This window comes from Lontra canadensis, unplaced genomic scaffold, assembly GCF_010015895.1.
Source record: "Lontra canadensis isolate GAN:19392208 unplaced genomic scaffold, GSC_riverotter_1.0 scaffold153, whole genome shotgun sequence".
In the NCBI taxonomy this organism is placed as follows: Eukaryota; Metazoa; Chordata; class Mammalia; order Carnivora; family Mustelidae; genus Lontra; species Lontra canadensis.
The window spans coordinates 1,383,569-1,401,156 of record NW_022631147.1 but is presented as its reverse complement, the minus strand read 5'-3'; the positions used below and the strand labels follow the sequence as shown (position 1 = coordinate 1,401,156).

At 48.4% G+C, this 17,588-nt stretch overlaps 1 protein-coding gene and 1 pseudogene across 45 annotated transcripts in view; one reads left to right on the top strand and one right to left on the bottom strand.

Annotated features, from left to right (window-relative positions):
* Window positions 1-17,588, bottom strand: part of CACNA1C (calcium voltage-gated channel subunit alpha1 C) — a 708,196-nt gene that overhangs the window by 464,041 nt on the left and 226,567 nt on the right. The gene's annotated exons all lie outside the window — the stretch shown is intronic.
* LOC116859295 lies at window positions 7,382-15,770 on the top strand (annotated as a pseudogene).

Here is a 17,588-nt window from a genome sequence, read left to right as displayed (position 1 = left end):
ATACCAAGTATTTTTAAAATTTCTTCTTTATCAATTTCTATTTTTCCAAAATATTAAAAGACAGTTCTTTTGAATCTAGAAATATTTTTTTTAATTGTAGCAAAATACACAGGACATAAAATTTACCATCTTATCTATTTGCAAGGGCACAGGCCAGAGGCACTAACGTACATTCACGGCACTGTGCCATCACCGCCACCATCTGACTCAAGAACACCCCTCATCTGGCAGGACAGAAACTCCGTACTGGTTCAACAATCACTGCCGCTGGAAACCGCCATTCTACTTCCTGTCTCTGTGAATGAGCTTCTTCTGGGCACTCCCTGTACGTGGAATCACAGTATTTGTCCTTTTGTGTCTGGGCTTACTTCACCCAGTGTAAGGTCCTTGAGGTTCCCCCAGGCTGTAGCCTGGGTCACACTCTCTTTCCTTTTTCCCCCATGGACATAACCATTTTGTTTAACTGTTCAACTCTCCCCAGATACTTGGGTTGCTTCCACTTTTTCTTTTTTTGATTTATTTATTTATTAGAGAGAGAGCGAGCACAAGTGAGGGAAGGGGCAGAAGGCAAAGGAGAGAGAGACCCTCAAGCAGACTCTGTGCTCAGTGCAGAGACCGACACAGGGCCCGATCCACGACCCTGAGATCACAACCTGAGCCAAAACCAAGAGTCAGACGCTCAAGCGTCTGTGCCACCCAGGAGTCCCTGCTTCTACTTTTGACTATTATGAGTAACACTGTTATGAACATGGGTGTACAATGAATTTTTTTTAAAGCACTCAAACTTCTTAAATCCTGAAATATATTTTCAGAATGTGCACTGTGAATTAAAATCAGGATAGGTCTTCTATTGGTCCTAGCCTAGGAAATGAGCAAATTCTATGCTGGGATCTATACATTTTGCCTTCTGTCTTTTTTTTTTTTTTCAAAGATTTTATCCATTTATTTGACAGAGAGAGAGATCACAAGTAGGCAGAGAAGCAGCAGAGAGGGAGGGGGAAGCAGGCTGAGCCACCCAGGCACCCCTTGCCTTCTGTCTTTGAACACCTGAAAACCAATGGTTTTCAACCCTGGCTATACATTAGAATCACCTGGGAGTGCTTTTTTAAAACTACTGATGTCCATGGGGCACCTAGGTGGCTCAGTGGGTTGGGTTTCTGCCTTCGGCTCAGGTCATGATCTCAGGGTCCTGGGATTGAGCCCCACATCAGGCTCTCTGCTCGGCGGGGAGCCTGGTTTCCCCCACCCTCACCTGCCTCTCTGCCTACTTGTGATCTCTCTCTCTCTCTGTGTCAAATGAATAAATAAAATCTTAAAAAAAAAAATACTGATGTTCAGGCCCAGCTGAAGACGTTTGAATCCCAATCTCTGGGTTAGGCAGAGGATGTCTTTTTAAATCTTCCCCTCTCCCCAATTATTCTCCAGAAGAACCACTACTATAAACTCTCTTCTTTGGGGGCCCCTTCTCTTTCCTTACAAAATCTCTTCCCTGTGAAGAATTCCTTTTTCCGATCTAAAGTGAAAAGTGTTTGCTGGCCAGCCAACCACCCTAGTCATTTGCCTGGTTATAGCTCAGCCTGAAAGCCTCACTGCACAGCTCTGCCTCCTTCAGTGCAAGCTTTTTCTAACTGTGCAAAAAGAATGCGCCTCTTTCTTGGAAGGAATGTCGATATGTGTAAGCAGGTAAGGAGGCATCTCTGGGCTAACTCAGTCCTTAAGGGAATTATAATCTAGTCCTTTTAAGGCAGCTGAAACAGGAAGAGAGAGAGAGAGAGAGTGAAGATGGGGTCCCAGACCCTCTCCAGGCCAGGAAGAAGGCTGCTGATGAGGCTGGTTCCCTGGAGGGGAGCCAGGCTGGACTCGCTGGAGAAGACAGAGGACCTGGGCCATGCTCACATTCCTGTGACCCTAAAACACCCCCAGGCCCTGGCTTCCCCCCATTCTCACCCAGGATTCCTAGGTACTTCCTTTGGTGTGTCTGGTTCTATATTCCATCATTTCCCTTCTGTAATGAGCCTGCTAGGAGACACCATCTCTCCCGCTCAGTTCTCGACAATAGAGGGTATCGCTAAAAGGGGAGCATCGGGACTTCACCAAGAAGATGAGTGCTTAACATCTCAGTCAGAAGCTTCACAACTAAAGGGGCCATGGCAGGACATACCCTAGGAGAGTTTCACCCTTTGCTGCTCCCTCACAGGGCTTTCCTCTCCCAGCAGGCAGACCTGGGCCTCTCAGGTCCTTCACACCTCTCCTTGGGGCTCTTCTGCCCTTTGGGGGAGAGCCCTCCAAATAGGATGTTGGAAGACCATCCAGGCTGCAGTCCCAGCATCAGCTTCATGCTCCCCAGGACTGGCCCCCCCCGAGACCTGAGAACTGGGCCTTTTGGAGGGCCTGCCTCTAAAGGGCTGGGACAGGTCTGGATGCCAACGGGCAGGTGAGCTCTGCTCCGGGGGCCGCTCCTCCATCTACATGGAATGCTAATGCGTGCTGGGAGACAGCAACCAGAGCAGGAGTTCCAAGGAGAGAATGAGTGTGAGCTAGTGGAGGCAGAGTGCCTGCAGAATGCCCACAAAGCGGGGCGGTAGGGGGAGGAAGGGTGGTCCCAGCAGTGGGAGATGGGTTGGGATATGAGGTAGCCCGGCCTAGCGGGAAGGGAGAGAGAGCTCTGCCTAGGGGACAGGACCTGCCTGGGTGTGGCTGGGATCTGGGATGAGCAAGCCGACCTCTGAACTCTTCCCTGCCCTCTCAGGCATGCTGGCCCCCCAAAGTCCTTGGCACCGAGAGAGCTGATCAGAATCTATCTTAAGAGGTGTGCAAGCTCATGGAAGGGAACAGAGGGGAAGTGTGAGGGTTAAGGAGAATGAAGACCTATAAAAGGCAGACTGAAGCCGAAGCTGGGGAGCTCAGACAGGGAAGTCTCTGACCTCTCTCTGACTGGGAAACCCAAAATAAGCATTTGCCTATCTTGTGCAGCAAATTCTGGTGGAGTAGGTACTAAGCATTAGCAGGGAAGTGCTCCCAAATCGTCTCCAGGTTTCCGTGCCCCTTGACTCGTGACTTCCCACTGGCCGGGTACTCGAGTCCAGACCCAGAGGACTCCCTCTGCAACATCAGAAGGAGGCGGGAGGGCAGACCCTGAACACATGACCTGTATCACCTCTTCAGTACCTATTTTAGGCGGGGGCTAGATGGCTCTGCACATTTTATGGGAAAAGAAACAGAAGCAGACACAAGCAGAGATGGAGTTCAAACGAACCTCACACATCAATAAATGCTGTTTGCTAAGCAGAAGCGTCTGGCCATGGATAAAGCCAGGCCTGCAGGAGCAGGGAAGGCGGGCCGGACAGGGGGACTGCTCAGCGATGTCAATGCCACAGGAAGGGGTACCGGTCACCGGCAGGGAGCGGGCTCCTGCAGCCCAGGCCTGTGGCTGAGACCCACTTCTGAGCGTGTTTACATAAGAGAAGGAGCACAGTGTAACCAAAAGGGTATAGGGATGTGGACACAGATGGACTCAGGTTCATTTTTAGCTCAGTGACTTTGGATTTCAGCTTCGTAACAGGTGAGGAGAAAAAAATGGCTGAGGGATTCAAGAGAATCCTGGTATTATCATCCTGGTGATACTCAGTAACAGAAAACTGTTACTATTAACTTGCTGCTTTCTTAAGCTTCTATCACAGTTATTCATGAGTTTATTTACCTAGAATAAAAACCCAATAAAACTTGTCAGTTGGCTGTTGGAAGTGATTGAGGTCACTTCTCTTTGACTGTGTACTGATACGGAGCGACTTCCCAAGGCCAGTCAAGTTGGGGGAAAAACAATGCAGGACAGAATGTGTGAGTGCTCGTCGCATCAGGGCTGAAGAAGTCAGTACACAGCTCTATGTTCTCTGATGTGTAGGTCTCCTCGCAGTGATAGGCCCTGGAGGCGAGGAGCGAGGAAGGAGAGACTTTTCACAGTATGCTTGTCTGTGTATTTTTTATTTTGTGCTATGTGATTCTGCTACTACTTTTTAAAAAAACACATGGAATAATTTACTTAGAAGAACTCTGAGGGGGGAAAAAGGTGGAGGTGTTACAAGGCGCTGAAAGTTCTGGGCGAGCCAGGGGGAGTAAAGAAGGGGTGACACGCTTCGTGGCCCAGTGGAGAGGCCATCGCTGAGGACCCTGAGAACAGTCCAGTGCCGTGGAGAGGTGGTTGTGAGGAGTGTGGATTCCATCTCTCATGACAGAGCTGTGCCGGGCCAACCTCAAGACGAGCCATACCAGCCGCCAGCCACCTCCCTGGAGGGGGCACTTCGTCATGATTCCAACCAACACTCTGGTTCATACAGCACCTTTTATCCAAGGAGCGCAAAGTGCTTGTGCACACCCATGAGGCCCCAAAGTCACCGACAGGAGAGGAGGCAGCTCTCCATAGCTGTGAGGACAGTGGCCCTGAGAGTCCTGGAGGGTAGGTGCCGCCAAGCTCACTGGGCCGAGGCTCCCCACTGAAGTCTGTCGCTTCCAGCGACTTCTAGTCCCACCACTCCTGCCTCAGTTTCCCTCTTTGCAATTTGAGAATATGAACAGTACTTATTTCACAAGGTTAGTGTGAAGATTAAATAACGGCCAGAGTAATAACTAATATTTATGAACCATTGTTTTATGCCAGACATTGCTTTAAGCCACCTGGCCCATATTTACCTGATGCTTATCTTGAATTCATAAGTGAGGGAGCTGAGGCACAGAGAGGTGCAGGCAGCCACCGCATGACAGAACCGTGTGGGGGAGACCCGAACACTTCACACGCATCACTGTTCAATAGGCTGACACAGAGGGTGGCCTAGAGATGGAAAAACTGAGGCACAAAGAGGCTGCTGACTCTGCTGCTCTTTTTCACATATGACCTTGAGGCCACAGATGACGACCTCTATCAACAGATGTCAGGGAAACTGAGAGAAGATGTAAGGTGGCATCACTCCTTCTCAGCCTGAGAGCCAGGGGTGCTGGTGGTCCCTTGTGGATTGTAAGGCCCTGGTTCCCTCGAGACCAGCAACAATCTCCCCTCCCTTCATGACCCGGGATTCGGAGCCTTGCTGACCAACTGCTTAGAAGGTGCCAGAAAAAGTAAAAATGCAAAAAAAAAAAAAAAAAAAAAAAAAAAGAAGGTGCCAGAAAAACCTGCCCAAATCCCGAGGTGCCTGGAACCTGAGAAAACTGGTTATGGTTCAAAAGCCTATGGCTGCCACTGAAAAATGTAAAGGGAGGGGGGCTGATGAGAGGAGGGGCTGCGTGCAAAGCCAGCAGGCCCATCTGTAAATAGAGACTACGTTAGGAATGTGTAAGCGACACCATAAATCCCTCGTCAGCTGCCTCCCTTCCTCTCCTTCACGGACAGGGCCTGGGAGGCCTTCTGCAGAGAAGGGAGGCTGGCGATCGGCCTCTGATGGCCAGAAAGATAGCTCCACGCCGAGTGTCTGTCACCGAGCACAGGGTAAAACAGACACACAGAGAGCTTCACTCATTAACATTGGCGTTGCCATGACAATGAGCTGTTGCCAGGTAGCAGCGAACTAGGAGAAGAGTGAGAATTAGCAAAGCCTAAAAATAAAGCCGTTATGTTTCTTCCCCCGTCTAGATGTCCATGTGTAACAGGCAATAATCTCGCCTCCGCCTCTGCCCGGTCCTCTCCCCAGCCGGCCCCCACTGCTCCCCGCCTGGCAGCCCACAGGAGGCGGTACCCCACCTCCACGCCAGAGGCCCAGGAGTGCCCCTCCCTAGCCGCTCGCACAGAGGGCACCTGTAGACAGGTGAGGACTCACACCTGCAGGCCGGCTAATAAGCAGCACCGGAGAAAGCCTCAGCACAAAAGCCAAGGGGCATTTTCCCCTCCTCTGGAGGTCAGCCCAGACTCCAGACAGAAGCTGGGCCTGCTCTGGGCCATCACACACGCACCCGACTCCCTGGCTTGGAATGAATGGGAAGTGGCAGGTGCCCTGTCCTAACTGACCATTTCTATCTTGGAACATAAATCAGTAAGCCTCAGCCCCAGAGGGTTCTGTGGAAGTCAGGAGCCTGGGGTGGGCAGCACGAGTGGGTCATGGTTTCCTTTCTAACTGTGATCCCACCATTGAAAGAGCCATCATCACACTAATTCCAAAAGGGAAGATAGCATAAGGATAAAAATCATGGAGCAATCTGTAAACTGCTCCAAGGGACAGGTAGTGGAATTGTTTTCAGGGTCTTCTGTTCTGGCTCTGGGAGCAGAAGAGAAAATTCAAGTGTCTGGCGGTTACAGGTTTCCTTTGTTCATCTCTCCCATCAGACCCTAAGCTCCACAAAGGCAGAAATCACACCAAACTGTTCGCTCTCATAACCTTAGCGTCTGCTGCCATCCCAGACACACAGTCTGCATACAACACACACAGTGGGGGGAAAGAGGGAGCAAGGAAGGAGCACGGCCTCAAACACAGCAGGGACAGCATTCTGGGTAAATGACAAAGATATTAACAGTAATAATACATGACCTAGATAAAACACCTCTCTTCCTGTAAAATTCTAAGCTCTGCCTTCTAAGAACCAAATCCTACTCTCTATCCAGGTCTCTAGTCTCAAAAAAAAAAAAGGTTTATCACATATACAAGTTTCTCATGCTTTAAGCAGATCCAGTAAATTAAAATCCAGTTATCTGTAAGCATAATTTGTTTAATTCAGGTAGTATGTGCTAATTCAAATCTCTACTTCAAGTGAAGCGAACAGCAACAACTAAATCTATGGTTTCTTTCCTTCCCCCAAACTCACCCTTGAGTTCTCTCCCTCCACCATGGTGGACATGCACTCAGCGAAAGCAAACAGTAGCTAATTTTAATATCAGTGCAAGAAGTATGTACTTAAGAAGCTAAAGTCATTATTTCTTTCACCATCACCCCATAAAAATATATGACCCAGAACAGAACATAAACATTATTTCTTGGTTCTTCGACTGTTCTGGATTATCTAGCCATTAATCCAAATGCCAGCTCCTGCCTCTGGTCCCCCAAGCTTGTGCAAATAACATAAAGGTAGCAGAGAGAACGACAAGTAAAAGAAGGAGCAGTATAACTGGGGATTTGAGAGCGAGTGCCATCGATCACCCCACTCCCCATCCCAACCTCTGAGCAAGGCCAAACCTGTATGAATTAACTCATGCTCTTGAAAGAATGAGAATCAGCAGGTAAGTAACAGTGATGCTCGTGACAGCTGTATTTCGACAAAACTCCAGAGAGCTTCATATTCTTACAAAACTACAGCCACAGTAGCCATCAAGTCTGCTTTCAGCGTTGTCTCTAGAGATGTTGAAGTTCATGGTCACATTCCTTCTGTTCCAGATTCAGACACCCAGGCTTCTAGTAGGGGGACCATGGACCCACAGGGCCTGACGTTCTTGTGGCCAGGCACAGTGCAGACCAGTCCAAAAATGCTACTGGAGCACAGTTTCTACAAGTGTAAGAAAGTGGGGTAGCATTCTGGGAGCTGCAGAATCCCATGGTATAAATGGCCCTGTCTTGATGGCCTGGGGAGGGCTGTTAAATTAGCGAGATCTGCCTGATAGACCGCTCCCAGTGCCGAAGCTGAGGGCACCTGCGTGCCGACGTGCACCCGGACCCCTGGGTTTTCAGCAGGTCCTTCACTTGACCGCAAAACAAGTGGAAAGCTTGACTTTCCAGGCCTAACACTGACTGGAAAATAGGGCCTTTCTGAAAGCTTTATTTTCCCTTCTGCTAAAAGATACCCAAGAGACAGTTCTCACCATCACTACACAACCACGCTGATACATAAGATCACAGCCGGAGCTCATTACCCATCCACATACCTTCTTCCTTCCCTACGGCACAAAATAACTAGTTACAACTGCAGCTTCCAATGGGAAGGGGCTATTGAACTGATGGAGATGACAAGGCAGCCGGCTCCAATGTGCCCCAAGTAGAGGCCGGAGCACGGTGCTGGACACTTCACAGGTGACCAAGAAACAGACATTGAATGGTTGAACCAGTGAATGAAAAAGCCAACCTAATGTGTTTCCCCCTAATACACTTGAATTACTGGGATGCTGACAAACAGAGAAACTTGGCCCAGTTCTCTGAGATCCCACCAGTCTACAGTTGATCACCTCTGCCCATCATTGCCTTTGAGATCACAGGCACCAGGACCAAATGTCATCGCCAGCCCCATGAGGACTGTGTTGGGATCCAGCCCTAAACTTGAATGCCTCGCTCCTCCTCATCTCCCCAGACTTCCGAATCGAGGCAGCCCCACCAAGCCCGGCCTTCCTCATAGGAAATGGAAGCAAGGAGAGCCACCTGCACGCTCTCAGAGAAGGACAGCATAAACCTGAACGCTGCTGTTATTAGCAATATCGCCAACATCTCACTTGGGACACGTTTTCATATATCCCTACTTCCCTCTACCACAAAGAGTTTGTAGTTTCCAGCATGGTCCTGGGGAAATGGATCTCTGAGGATGACCCAAATGAAGCTGTGGAAACATGGGTAAGACCCCGACTGCACTAGCCACTCCCCCCAGATGTTCTGTTGCAAGAACGGTCTGATAAAAATAAAATCACACCAAGCTGAAGATCGGATTCTTCTCCCTGCCCTTCCTTCCTTCCTGCAACAGATAAACTTGTTTTCTTACTTTGCATTTGCCATTTTTAGAAACGGGTTAAAAGTGAAATGCAAGCCTCTCCTAGAGGAAAGGATAAGGATATCAGTCAGTCTCTCTCTCTCTCCCGGCTCTCTCTTCTCTCTCTGTCTCCTCTCTGGCATGTGTTACTAAATTTTATATAGCTTGACTTGCTGCATCTCTGATATGAGCTGCTTATACACAACATAACCAGACACATATTTTTAAGAGTACGCATCACTTAAAATAACTGGGTTTTAAACCTTCTGATGTTAGATGAGAATGTGGTTGGAGGACTGGATGGGTCTTGGCTCTTGAGAAAGCAAGGCAATTAGTGTTTTAAAGAAATAGATGAGTAACCTTTCAGGAGGCCACCAACTGAAATGTAGAAAAATCTGACCTGTTTTTGCCCCAGCAGACCGCCTTGGAAAGTAGAAATATCCTTCCGTGATGGTTTCCAGAGATGAGTTTTCTGAAGCTCAAGATAGTTATTTTAAACTTCAGCTCCCTTAAACTGTATTTCTAAAATATAATTAGCAATTCTTTATTCTTGGCCAAACAACTGCTAATAGAACACTGTGTTGTATGGTGGTACAAGCCAGTTAAGAATCTTATGAAACAATGCCCAAGATACAGAGTGGCACAGACACCCTTCTCTCTGTCTCCTTCTCTCTTTCTGTCTCCCTCTTTCTCTCTTTCTCTCGGATACAAGTAGGCACACAGATGGAACACCATTTGTCTTCCCAGAACCATCAAATTTCAGGCACGTGATGACTCCTCCCAGTGAATTTCTTATGATTACAACCATCGACGGACCATTTCCAACTGTTTGTTTGTTGGTTCATGAGAATTATTGGTATTTGGGTTGTTTTGGTTTTTGTTTTTGTTTTTCGTTTTGTTTTTACCATACTGATAGATAGAATGGGTGCTTAGAAAAATTTTAAAGGTATTTGATTACTGTGTTTAGGAAAACAATTCTAATAATAATACATCCCAAACCAAGACTTCAGTGGGGTATAGTGTGATTGGTTGCTTCTCACTGAAAGGCATAAGGACCAGGGAGCAATATTTAAAAATCGCTCACTTGTCAGAATGGATACCACAAGCCAGGAGAGCTGGCCCGGGGCTCTGAAGCCCTCTGCCCTGCTAGACGTAGATCTTCTATTTACTGGATGCAGGGGAGGTCCAGGGGTCTGAGGCAGGGGCCTCAGGTGGTGGGGGCACTTGGATTAGAGTAACTCAAATGCTCAGAGTAGTTGGAAAAGGAATCGAGTTTCTCCATTATTTCTATGTGGGGGGTGGGGAGAGTGGTAATCGGGCTCTAAGACCCTCAGGTTAAGCCAGCTGAAACAACCTCAAAAAAATACAAAAACAAAAACAAAACAAAAAACCAACAACAACAAAAACTCCCAAAACCAGGGTATTTGTTATGGGAGAAACACGGGTTTTTTTCTGGGGTGGGCTGAGGAGAGGGAGATAACCTGACTTCATTGGCTGACTCACCCCACGGGCTCCAATTTGGGCTGAACTTCCACTACTAGGTACAGTAAGTACCAACTAATTATGACATATCAGACACCTCCATATTGGTTGGTAAATGGCCATTTCCCTGAGTTTCCCAAATGCCCTGCACCACCCAGGCCCCCTTCCTCAGGCCCCCAGATCCTCCCTTAAATCCACTAAACAGAGGGTTTATGCCAGGCAGGGCAGAAGGCTCCAGAACCCTGCCGCAGCTCTCCTAGCCATGGTATCCGTTCTGATGAGTGCTGTTGAACCAGCCATTAGTAACGTGTGCAACCCTAGTCATGCTCTGGCCTTCAGACCATCCCCACCAACACAGCTATCCTGGGCAAAGCCATGCTGACCCCTCGGGCACACGTCACCTCCCCTCTTGTGAACAGTGCTCTATCCAGCTGTTCCTCTCTTTCAGCATGTTGTAACTGTTGTATTTGCATTATACTGTGTGTGTGTGTGTTCAATGTACATGTCTTCTCATCCACCTCCATAAAGAGATTAGAGGCTGGCAGCACACAATATTTTATATTTCTTGGCTTACCACTTTATACTTAACACAGTACCTGGCGCATTATAGGTATCTGAGGAATGTTCATTGGAAGAAACTTCTAACGCCTTGACGTTCCAACAGCCATGCCCTATAAGTTGATTCCTATCCTAACCAAGCCCTGCCAGTCTCAAAGTTCCCGCAGGTCTAGTCCCCCCATGAAGCCTCTCCAAATTCTCCCCCAACCCAAGGGATTCTGTTTTTTCTAATCCCTACAGAATCAACAGACCAGACTGCACACTCCAACACCTAATTTAACTGTATACCATCTTATATTACGTTACTTATGAGAAAGTTCCATTCTTGTTGTTTGTTTTATCACCCCGACTAGACTATACATTCTTTGAAGATAAGGACCACATGGGAAAAGTCACGTTCTGATAATCCGTTTCTGAAAGCAGATGTTCTGTGGGAAAGAGTAACCTATTTCCCATTATTTTAAATAGGAAAAATTATAATGTGTCGCTTTACATCAACCCCAAACCAAAATACATTATAATGTATTTCCTAAAATGTAAGCAAAGTACATACAGCACATAACTATCATATGTAGTCAATATACACTTTTCCTATATAAACATCAACTGAAAATCATGGTATTCAGATCACATTAGGATGGAAAGTGTTTAAAATAGCACTTCCCGATCTTTCAGTTGAACGTGCAGAAGCCTGTCACCTGGTTTCTCCCAGAGCTTTAAAAGGGCCCAAATGGATGACCTCCTTCTAGGAAGGTTGGTGGTCAGGAAAAGGGAGAGAAAGACTGTGTTGGGGGGTGTGTTGGGAGCTGGAAAAGCAGTCTGGTCTACCTCGCTATTCCACTGGGTTTGAATATCTCCAACACATGCAGCCAAGACTCCTGCCATGGGGCATGGATGAAAGTTCCTTTGATACAGTCACAGACCCCTCTTAGCACCCAAAACTGCACCAAAGCCCATTCCCTTTATTGGCACTCAGTGATTCAACAAAACACCTACAAATGCTTCTCATGTTCCACCAATTGTATTTGAAAGATAACTTGAGACTCTTCTTTAAAATGTTATATTGAGTTTAAGGGACGTCAATATACACTTTTCCTATATAAACATCAACTGAAAATCATGGTATTCAGAGCCATGTATAAAATATGAAACAGGGGTATTAGGAACAAAGCTATATTCCCGCAGGAATATGTTAACGGGAGAGACATTCTATAGGAGACACCTGTTTCTTCTGAACCCTTACCACCCCTAGCACAATGATGGGTCCATGCCCAGGGCACAACAGGTACCTAAGGACGGAGAGGTAGTGTATCTGGTCATTGACTACAGAAATAAGAGGAGACCGGGTTGGAGAGCAGGAGAAATCTTAAATGGGCCATGTTGGCTACTCAAAAAGAGAAAAACAACTAAGAACCAACACTCACTGGACACATGTTAGCTCACTGAATATTCATGACACCCCAGAGAGGGAGTTACCACCAGCCGCATTTTACAGGTGAAAAGACAGACTGCATAAACAAGGTGGCTAAGAGCCACATGCAGGTCAATGGTGGAATCTAGAATCGCAGGCAGGCTTGAGGGCTAAGCCTGAGCCCTTTGCTCCATCCATAGCACCTGCTCCCAGATCAGAAGCATGCTCAACCCCCAGGAGCAGCCATTCTCCCAACCCCCAGCATCGCATTTTATTTTTGAAAATACTACCCTGTGCTTCTGAAATCACTCATCTACATCGTTTAAGTTGTCAACTGACCTTCTTCCCTCTGGCTCTCATCCCAAGGCCTGGATTCTACAGCGCATGGCGTTCCTATGGAAGCACTGGTTCTCAAGGGGGCTGCTTGCTTTACACGGAGCAGTCCCAGGTGTGCCCAGCTTGCCCTCCTGCTCCCTGAGCACCCCCAAGTCAAGGTTAATCCCCAACACAGACCATGTACACCAAGCCCTCTGCCTACCCCCTTGTTCAAAATCACCAACCCAAGAGGAGTGGACTGTCACCATTTATTCATCCCACAACTATTTCTTACCTGTAGACCTTGGGCTAAGTACGGGGGATACTGCGGCGGAGAGAAGATAAGGTCCTCCAGCTCACCCAGCTACTGGGGTGACAGATAATCATACAAATAAATACATAATTACAAATTGTTTTAAGTTCTCTAAGAGACAAGAGCAAGAGAAAAGGGCAAGACGGGGCAAGATAAAAGGTTATAACAGGAAAGAGGATTTAGAATAGGAGCTTAGGGAAGACTTGTCAGATGAAGTGACAGTTAATGAGACCTGAATAGAAGGATAAGAAAGAGAAAGCCAAATTAAGAGTGAGCGCCTCGGGTTGTCGGCCTCCTCCCTGTAACCACCACGACCTGTCACGTCCCAAAACCCCGCCTCCACCAGCCTGTCTCCAGGTTGGGCCTGTGAGAACCCAGCCTCTCCAGGTGGGGGTGGGAGGGCACCTTGAACTTCCACACACAGAGGTCTCCCAGTTGAGTGTGCAGAAGCCTGTCACCCGGTTTCACCCAGCCCTTTACAGGGGCCCAAATGCATGGTCGGCGGCCAAGGAAAGGGAACGGACCAGGATGCAGATACATTGTGGAAAACGACCCTGGCTTTGCAAACCCTACAGGACACGTGGCTGAGATCCCCATCCTCTGGGAAGGGACGGATGTTCTCTGCTGTGTGTGTAGAAAGTTTTTAATATACATTCGGAGAGAAATGTAACTCGTCTGGTTCTGATTCATTCATAACTCATCAAATTTGTTTTGCAAACGCTGTTTGATGTCCAAGAAACTGCCAAGCCTCCCTGACCCCGCACCCCCCTTTGAAGTGGTGGGTGTGTATACGTCACATGCCGCCTGGGCACCAGAGAACAGAGCCTGGGGCTCTGCGCCCTGAGATGTGGTAAGAAGCAGACCAGCTGTGAAGGTCTTCCGGTCACAGTACACTGCACAACCCCCTCGGGCTCTGTTTAGCAAACTCTCTGGTGTGAACATGCATCCAGAACACAAGAGTGAAAGGTCCATGGGTGTGCAGGGAGAAGAGCGGGGGCGGGGGGGCGATAATTAATGTTTATGTCATTTGTTTGCTGACTGACACGGGAACGTGTCAGCAGCCAAGTGACCAAAAAGAAGCGTCCTCCTCCTCTAGAGTCAGAAAACTGCCCTAAAACAGAGGAAGGGACAGGCTTGCACATGAGAGTAAGCCAGACCCCAGAATTCTAACATCCTAATTAGTTCTGTGCTGAATGGATCTTCTCCCAGTTGTCACCGTACCTGCGTAGGGACTTAAGCAGGGGTGAAAGCCGAGGGTTCCAAACACCCTGCAATGAGTGAGACTGCCCCTCACAGAGAATGGTCTCGGCCTGAGCGCCCTGCGCTGGACGAAGCTACTGGAAGGGGAAGAAGGCGAGGCAGGGACCCTGAGGAAGGACAGCTTGGGGACGGGATTGTAGACATTATAGCCTATGCCACCTTCTTAGTAGTAGCATGTTGCTTCCCTGACCTGATGGTCTGAAGGGTCCAGAGGCACGTCCCTTCAAGGGAAGGACTACATGTGTCTCACTTTAAACAGCACGCAGTGTGCAAGTCAAGTCACTTTCTAAATACAACCGTAGGTACTCCAGGGTAAAAACACTAACTACTCCTCTTCTGGGAACCCCCTGATGATTTTTATCTGTGTGGAAAAAACAAAAAACAAAACTTTTGTAGTACAAATAGGCTTTCTAGCCTTCTGTGATAGGGCACTTAGATTTCCAGATACAAGGCATCTCCTTATGGAGAAGAGAAGTCTACCTGGGTAGCGGGCCGCGGGGGACTGTGTCAGACACATGTCTTCATCTGCGGGGCCTGGAGCATTCTCAGGCCTGTGGCCCGTTATCCAGGAGCCTCAGCTCACCCTCTGCTTACAGAGAAGACAACAGAGCTCGTGCTATACTCACAAAACATGTTTGGATCAAATGAAGGATGTAAGGATGGTGTCAGATGGGACGTTTTCCCACGTGAAGCAAGATCCCTTCCTCTTCTCTGCCGTGGCTGCCGAGATCGTTGTGCCTTCCCGGATGAAGAAGGCAGACAAGGCTCTGGTGTGCTTTCCAAGGACTAAGGAGAGAACTGAAATTCTCCTACCCCCAAAATAATTCTCATGCTGTTAATAAGTGCTTGGAATGTCTTAAATGATTCAAGAGAAGACTTAAAATATGAAATATCTAATATTCATGCTGGGCTATAAATGACTGCTATCTAGGTCTTTAGTTCTTGGGCGAGTTTTAACAGGGAGAGAAGCTTGAAAGTGCACAATAGCACTGATTCTCTGGAAGGCAAGGAGTCCAAGCACCATGAAAGTAGGGAAAAGACATGGAATGAGACATGAAGCATCACAGGCAGGGCATGGGATGCAGGGCAGGTCCCTCCCAGCAGGAGCCTCAGTTTCCCTATTTGTAAAATGGAAAGTTTGAGCTGCATGTTCTTAAAGGCCTTCTGACTCTAAAATCCTGTCAGCCAACCCAATGATCAAAAGCAGGGACTCCACCTTGTCCAGCTCAGGCAAGGAGAAGCAGAGGCCCAAGGTCAACAATGAATCATTTCTGTAATCATTGTAACTTAAAAGAGAAAAACAACACATATTTTTACATATGACAAGAGATTCAAAAAACATAAATGGTTAGTATCGCCTTTCCTCAGTTGCTCTGAAGGTGCTCGGTTTTTCTGAGGGAGCCTAGGCCACACTGGGGGGAGGCGCTCGCTCTACCCACAGACCAGCAGCGTGCCCAAACCACGGCCTCCTTCTCGGAGCAAGCCTCCATCTACTTGGCCCTCATCCCGCCTGACGATGAGGTGACAGTCACGGAGGACAAGATCAATGTCCTCACTAAAGCAGCGGGTTGACGTGTCGAATATTTTTGGCCGGGCTTGTCTGTGGGGGCCCAGGCCAATATCAACACCAAGATCCTCAGCAGCAAGGTAGAGAGGCTGGGATCTACACCAGCAGGAGATCCTGCTCCCGGCTCCACAGATGCCCCAGCTGAGGAGAAGGAGCTAGAAACAAAGGAAGAAGAATGGGAAGAGTTTGGTGATGACATAGGCTTTGGTCTTTTTGGCTAAATGTGTTCAGTAAAAAGCTCTTGGGGCACCTTGGGTGGCTCCGCTGGTTAAGCGGCCGCCTCCTCGATTTCTGCTCAGGTCATGATCTCAGGGCTGTGGGCTCGAGCCTGCATCCTCACCGGGCTCCGTGCTTAGCGGGGAGTCTTCTTGTCCCTCCGCCCCTCTCCTTGCTCCTGCTCTCTCTCTCTAAAATAAATGAATAAATCTTAAAACAAAAACACTGAACTCTTCAACTAAATAAATATGTGGACAGTACTCAGAGAGTACTCAGAGAGTCCAGGAAGACTGTTGGACTCCCCAAAAGCTATTGTTCCTTCTGCCTGGCTGGAAAGGCCCAGATTCTGTTTGGTTGTGACCCCCCCCTCTTCCCATGATGCAGGGAAGTCCTAATTCATCTCAACGGGTCAACATAATCTCACTCTCCTGGCTAAAGGGACATTTGACCAACTCTTGGCCAATGATACATGGCAGAGTATGCTGGACACTTCTGGGAAAACTTCCTCGCTCCTAAGAGACACTCAGGGGAGAGAGGCCTCCAGTCCCCAGGACATTGCTTCTTCGGCCTGGGCTGTCTGAAATGGCTGTGGCCATCTTACGACGTTAGGGGAGCTCTCTGCGGATGGAGCTGCCACGCTGAAGATGACCAAGCAGGAGAGACCAGAAGGATCCATGCCTCAGGAGATGACAGGCATGATGTGGTGAGGGAACAAATTGGAGCCACCTGGCAGAGGTCAAAGGGGACAAACTCCCAGCAAGTATCAGGAGAAACGCCTTTATGCGGCCAATACTTAATTTACAAGAGCTAAAATACTTCCTTCAGGAAAATTTTAGGAAAGGGTTTTAGGTGGTAGCTTATGTTATATGCTTAAGAACATTTAAGAGTACCTCAAAATTCGTCCCCTCACTGTGAAAACTAAGAATCACATAAAATAAATGTGCTGCTCTGCACGTCACCTTCTGATGGCCTTGTCAGAATAAATGCCAGCCCCAGCAGCCAGGTCGGCAGGGCTGAGCCGGCAGGTCCTCTGTCCTTTCCCCTTCATTCCAGGACCCTTTGTCTGACCTCCCCCCACCCCCCACCGAAAGCCCCACCCTCGTGCTTCCGGAGATCTGCGGAGTAGAAAATGAAGACTTTCTATCAAAGACGCTGTAGGATTTCACCTTTTCTACCAAGTTCAGTTTGATTTCTGTTTCTTTCTTTCTTTTTTTTTAATAAAGATTTTATTTATTTATTTGACAGACGGAGATCACAAGTAGGCAGAGAGGCAGGCAGAGAGAGAGGAGGAAGCAGGCTCCATGCTGAGCAGAGAGCCCGATGCGGGGCTCGATCCCAGGACCCCGGGATCATGACCTGAGCCGAAGGCAGAGGCTTAACCCATTGAGCCACCCAGGCACCCCGATTTCTGTTTCTTAAACCTGAAGTCTTCACAACTCGGTAATGGAGGAACTCAGTGACGCCAAGAGCACCTTCCAGGCACATACAGGGCCTATAGTATCTGGAGTCCTAAGGGATCTTGAAATGCGGAGTCATCCTCGTGCCTGAGGAACACGTCCAGTAGCCTCGGAGGGGAGGCCTCTGGTTCAGTGGAGAGCAGCATACCTCGAGGCCTCCTCAGAAGCCACTTCCTTGGGGGAAGGGAGAGGAGGCAGGGAGACAGCCAGACAGCTCCCCAGCTGCCTTCAAAGATGCTTTTGGCTGAACTGCTGTATCAGAGTGTTTTGTCCTAAAGGACAAAGGCACAAACACAAGCACTTTCCTTCCTGAGGGTGCCCTTCCCTCCTGCCTCAGCCGTGGGTGCACGCCTAGGCAGCCTGGAA